Raw genomic sequence first — 5,639 nt, 5'->3', positions numbered from 1 at the left:
GAAGCACACAAAAATTATCCTTAACGATAGTGCCTTGACCCTTTCATACACATTCACATGATTATTTCTTGATTAATTAAATTTGCAACGGGATAGTATGGAAACAACTTCTGAAGTCTAGTGTGTCAATTGAAGGACTCATGTGGCACAGGTTTATGTTGCGTTCTTGGAGAATCCAATTTATTTGGAAATGGTCATGCTTAACATGTAAGAGCTGGGTTATCAGTCTTGCATATGTTCGTTAGATCCATCTGTATGATCTTATGCAGTTGTTTAGATCTTTGTTTTTGATGCAAAGGAATCTGGTTAATCAGTTTGAAAGTGCCATGTTCTTTTTGGATCTTCGTTGGAGTATGGCTAGAAAATAGTTGGAAAATTGACTTCATGTTGTGTTTGTCTTAGTTTATCAACTGGGTCGTAATAGTCTGTGAAGAAATACATCTCCTATTTTTCTCAGGGGTTGTTTGATCAAATGTCAAGCTGTTTTTTAATTTATGGCCAGTCTGATTTATTTCAAGTACAAAGCTCACCAACTTTAAGCATATCTGACTTGTCTGACAGTTTCCACTCGGTTGACATCCATATAATTTAGTATTAGGTGCTTTAATGGGACAAGTCAGATGATTCGGATGCAGTTGAGTCAGACTCGGATGAGTTAGATTCAGACAAGTCAGCAAATCGCAAACGCCGCCTTGCAAAGCATTTTTTCCCCTTATCGTAACAGTGGTTAATGCAATACTGCAGGATTTTAGTTAGAATATAGGAGGAATACCATATGAGGGTAAAGCTGTTGTTTCCATCATTTTTATGAAAACGTGGCAGCTTAGTCCTATATCTTGATAATGTATCTATATACTTGTCTTTAAAAAATGCAAATCCTAAATGTTGACTACTATTGAACTGTAGCACATTACGGGTAATATTTTCTGTGTCATTCTGTCCATGTGATAAAAGCTGATAACTGTCTATTCTCTGTTTTCAGATGAATGCAAACTCATTCTATGGGTTTACAGGAGCTACCGTTGGCCAATTACCAGCTATGGTAATAAATCGCTGGAAGAAAATTTGCTAGCACTTATATTTTTAAATAATCTCTTGGGCACCTGTTTGGTCTTAAAGTTGGGTGGTTTGCTTGTCAAGGTCGGCAAATAATCAAACACACAAAGAAGCAATTGGAAGACGGGTTTACAACTCTTAATGGCTATGAACACAATGCTAAGGTATATTAGCAGTTGCTCAAACTAGTATTTTTAGTTTGCATTTTCTCGTAGCAGGTGCTTGGTTTTAGTGGAGTCTATCTTGTGATTTGAAAGCATGTGAAAGAAATAGTATTTGAAAAAATTTAGAACACAAATACATTAGTGGATCTTTTTTTCTTGCTCGGTGGAAAAGAGTTATATTAAGAATCAACAGTTACAGCTGAACACAAATGAGGAAGCAAACAAACTTCCAACCTCCCAAAAAACAAAAGCACAAGCATATGCATCTTGTATGAACAGAGCATACCAAAAATGCATTATCAGGTTGACCGTACATGAACAGAGCATGCCCAGAACACATTGTCAGGTACACAACCACATTGTCAGGTTATATACCCGACAAAATTAGATATCTTGAAGCCCAATAAAACACTTGGAGGCCACAATATAAATCAGCGAGAGAACCGAAGGTGATAGAACTTCCACCTGCAGAAGAAATAAGGATCAACCAAATTTCTTTTCCAACCATGTTTGTGTCTTCCACAAGTTACATTGAAGAACCTTCCAACCATGTTGTACTGCAATGCTTTTTGCAAATAAATTAGTGGAATAAGTAGTTAAAAATCAGTGCATTGATTCTTCGGTATGTCATACGAAACTTCGTACTAGTCAATAGTCCAGCATCTTATTCTTCTTTTCCTTGTAATGTCAGTTGAGTTCTTGCATCTTGCGATGGAATCCGCTTCATCCTCGCACTGCTGCTCAGCTTTTGAAGCACTTCTTTTCGAATAATATTGCTCCAGTGGAAAGGCCCATCTTCTTACCCGAGATTTCAGAGTTATCTACGGTTAGATGCACTCAATTTCAGTTCTGAACTGTCTCTTTCACCTTCTCTTTTGTATCCTAGTTTCCTGGTTGGCTATGATAAACATGAGCATAGAGATTCTAATGTAGTTGTGAGAATAATTCTCTGTATCTTCATTGATAGGCAAAAGCCTGATTTATACATGTTTACACAACTAGATAAGGCAAATAAAAGATACACCTAACAACATCTAGGATATATACAGAAAGAATATATATGCAGTTACAACCAAATAACAAACACAATAATGTCAAGACATATCATATCTTGACCATATCTTAACACCCCCCCTCAGACTCAAGGTGGTGGAGTACACATCTTGAGTCTGGAAATTAAGAATCGAAGACGAGCTGCAGAGTGAGTCTTGGTGAAAAGATCAGCCACTTGAAATTCTGATTTAACATGCGGAAGAGTGATTGTACCTTTCATGAAATGATGACGAGTAAAATGACAATCTATCTCTATATGTTTTGTACGCTCATGAAAGACATCATTGTGTGTAATTTGAATAGCAGCCTTGTTATCACAATACAGTGGTGTAGGAGCAGAAATTAGAACTCCCATATCACGAAGTAGCCACCGTAACCAAATGAGTTCAGATGTGGTGTGAGCAAGTGCTCTATACTCTGCTTCAGCACTTGAACGAGAAACCACACTTTGTTTCTTACTTCTCCATGAAATCAATGAGTCTCCCAAGAACACACAATAGCCCGTAATAGATTTTCTATCCGTAATATCCCCAGCCTAATCGGAATCTGAGTAAGCTTGAAGAGTGAGATCAGACTTTGATGAGAAACACAGACCTTGATGAAGAGACCCCTTGATATATCTTAGAATTCTGAGAACAGCTGCATAATGAGTAGACCTTGGAGCAGACATAAACTGACTGACTATGTGAACTGCATGACTTATGTCTGGTCTCGTAATGGTCAAGTAATTTAGACTCCCTACTAGTTGACGATACAGTGTTGGATTAGACAATAGAGTCTCATCTGTAGGACTGTATTTTACATTCAATTCAAGAGGTGTGTCAGTTACCTTATTGTCAGATGGACCTGCACGCTGTAGAATCTCAGATGCATATTTGACTTGTGATATGAAATAACCAGTGGGTGACATGCCAACTTCAATGCCAAGAAAGTAACTTAAAGATCCAAGATCTTTCATCTTAAAACAATCACTGAGATATGATTTGAGTTCAGTAATACCTTGTAGATCACTTCCAGATATAACCATGTTGTCAACATACAAGAGAAGAATGACAATTCCTTTTTCTGACGATCTGACAAACATAGCTGAATCACAGAAGCTTTGTGTAAATCCATACTGGAGAATTGCATTGCTAAACTTCTCAAACCAAGCACGAGGTGCTTGTTTGAGTCCATATAATGCCCGTCGAAGCTTACATACTTGATTAGGTTCATGAGGCAAACCAGGAGGAGGTTGCATGTAAACCTCTTCTTGTAACTCACCATGAAGAAACGCGTTTTTCACGTCCATTTGATGAAGCCCCCATTGTCGTGCTGCAGCAACAGCAAGTAATGTACGAACTGTAACCATTCTGGCCACTGGTGCAAATGTTTCTTCATAGTCAACACCATAGTCTTGTGTATAACCTTTTGCAACAACTCGTGATTTACATCGTTCAAACTCACCATCTGACTTGGTCTTAACTTTATAGACCCATATGCTTCCAACAACTGATTTTCCAGGAGGAAGGTCCACCATTTCCCATGTGCCTGCCTCTGCATGTGCTTCCAATTCATCATCCATTGAATCTTGCCATTCTGGAATGGATGCAGCTTCTCTGTATGTTTTTGGTTCATAAAATGACAAAATAGAAGACAAGGAACAGTGATAGTCTGCATACTTAGCTGGTGGTCTTCGATTGCGAGGTGGCAAAGAATTTTCTTCAGAATCAGGATCTCGTTCCTGAGTTGCACTGTTAGGTTGAGTCGTAGATTGGTCTTGGTCATCCGTATTTGGTAGATCAACAACTATAGGAGATGGACTTTCAGGAGTAGATATAGGAAAATTGCTAGGATTGGATTCACTAGGAAATGGATCAGAAAAAGTGAAAGACTCAAAAGATGATGATTTGCTGCTTGGAAGTGACCGGAATGGAACTTTCTCCCAGAATATGACATGACGAGAGACACGAAGCTTTCTATTAACTGGATCATAATAACGGTACCCTTTTTGTTCAATACCATAACCAAGGAAGACACACAAGACATTCTTTTGACCAAGTTTATGACGTTCACGTTCTGGAAGGAGTACAAAACAAGTTGAACCAAAGAGACGCTCATAAGGTGACATTCCTCCTATGACAGTTGTTGGGACTCTATTGATGGTGTAGACTGCAGTAAGGACTGATTCTCCCCAGAAATTTGAAGGAACTGAGCCAGAAATTAACTGAGTTCTAGCTGTCTCTATAATATGACGGTGTTTACGTTCTGCAACTCCATTTTGTTCTGGAGTTTCAGTACATGATAGTTGAAGAATGGTGCCTTGGGTTTTAAGAATTTCTTTGAATGGATTGGAAATATATTCCCCTCCTTGATCAGCACAAAAAACTTTGATCACTTTACCAAACTGAGTTTTTATCATGGTTGAGAAATCAACATATAACTTAAGAAAAACTGCTCTAGAGCTGAATAGATATACCCATGTATAACGCGAATAATCATCAATAAAACTGACATAATACAAAGCACCTCCCTTTGACATAATTGGAGATTTACCCCAGACATCAGAATGTATAAGAGCAAAAGGTTCAGTTGAGACAGAAGTGCTAAGATTAAAAGAAAGAGCTGGTTGTTTTGCCAGTTTACAAGAGATGCAATTTGGTTCTTTATCTAACCGAGTATCTCCTAGTAAACCCTTATTGATCATATATTAAAGACGAGAAAAGGAAACATGACCTAACCTAGAATGCCAAGACATGAAGGGAGATATTGACACAAGTGCAGTGGGAGTAGCAGCTACGACATGACTTTTAGATTCTGCTGAGAGAGCAAGAGATTGAAGGAGATACAACCGACCAACTCTACGGCCTATCCCAACTAGCTTCCCGGTTTTGAGATCATGTATAGCACAACCAAAAGGAAAACAATATGTGTTATAACCTTGGTCACACAGTTGACCAACTGAAATAAGATTCATTGTAATATTTGGAACAAGAAGCACATCTGGTACATAGAAGTTATTTAAATTGTTGACCAAGCCTATATGACTTGCAGTTATTGTTGATCCATCAGCAGTATGAATCTTAGGGGTGATGACAGGATGAAGACTTTCAAAAAACTTTTGATTAAAAGTCATATGGTTTGATGCTCCTTAGTCGAGAAACCATTATGTTGAATAAATACCTGAGGAGATAGAGAAGGCAGATGCAGCTGTAGGGTTGTTACCAATTGAGAGTGCTTGTTTAATCATCTCTTGAATATCAGCAAGGTTTGGTGTTGAACCACCACCAGGTACAACTAATGCAGATGAGGTTGTCGATGTTGCATATGGATCTGTTGCAGATGAAACTGGAGCTGCCGTAAATCTGGTAGGTGTATTGAATTTGT

The sequence above is a fragment of the Papaver somniferum genome, unplaced genomic scaffold (genome assembly GCF_003573695.1).
Source record: "Papaver somniferum cultivar HN1 unplaced genomic scaffold, ASM357369v1 unplaced-scaffold_128, whole genome shotgun sequence".
NCBI lineage: Eukaryota > Viridiplantae > Streptophyta > Magnoliopsida > Ranunculales > Papaveraceae > Papaver > Papaver somniferum.
The sequence above is the reverse complement of the archived record's forward strand: the minus strand, read 5'-3'. Positions refer to the sequence as shown.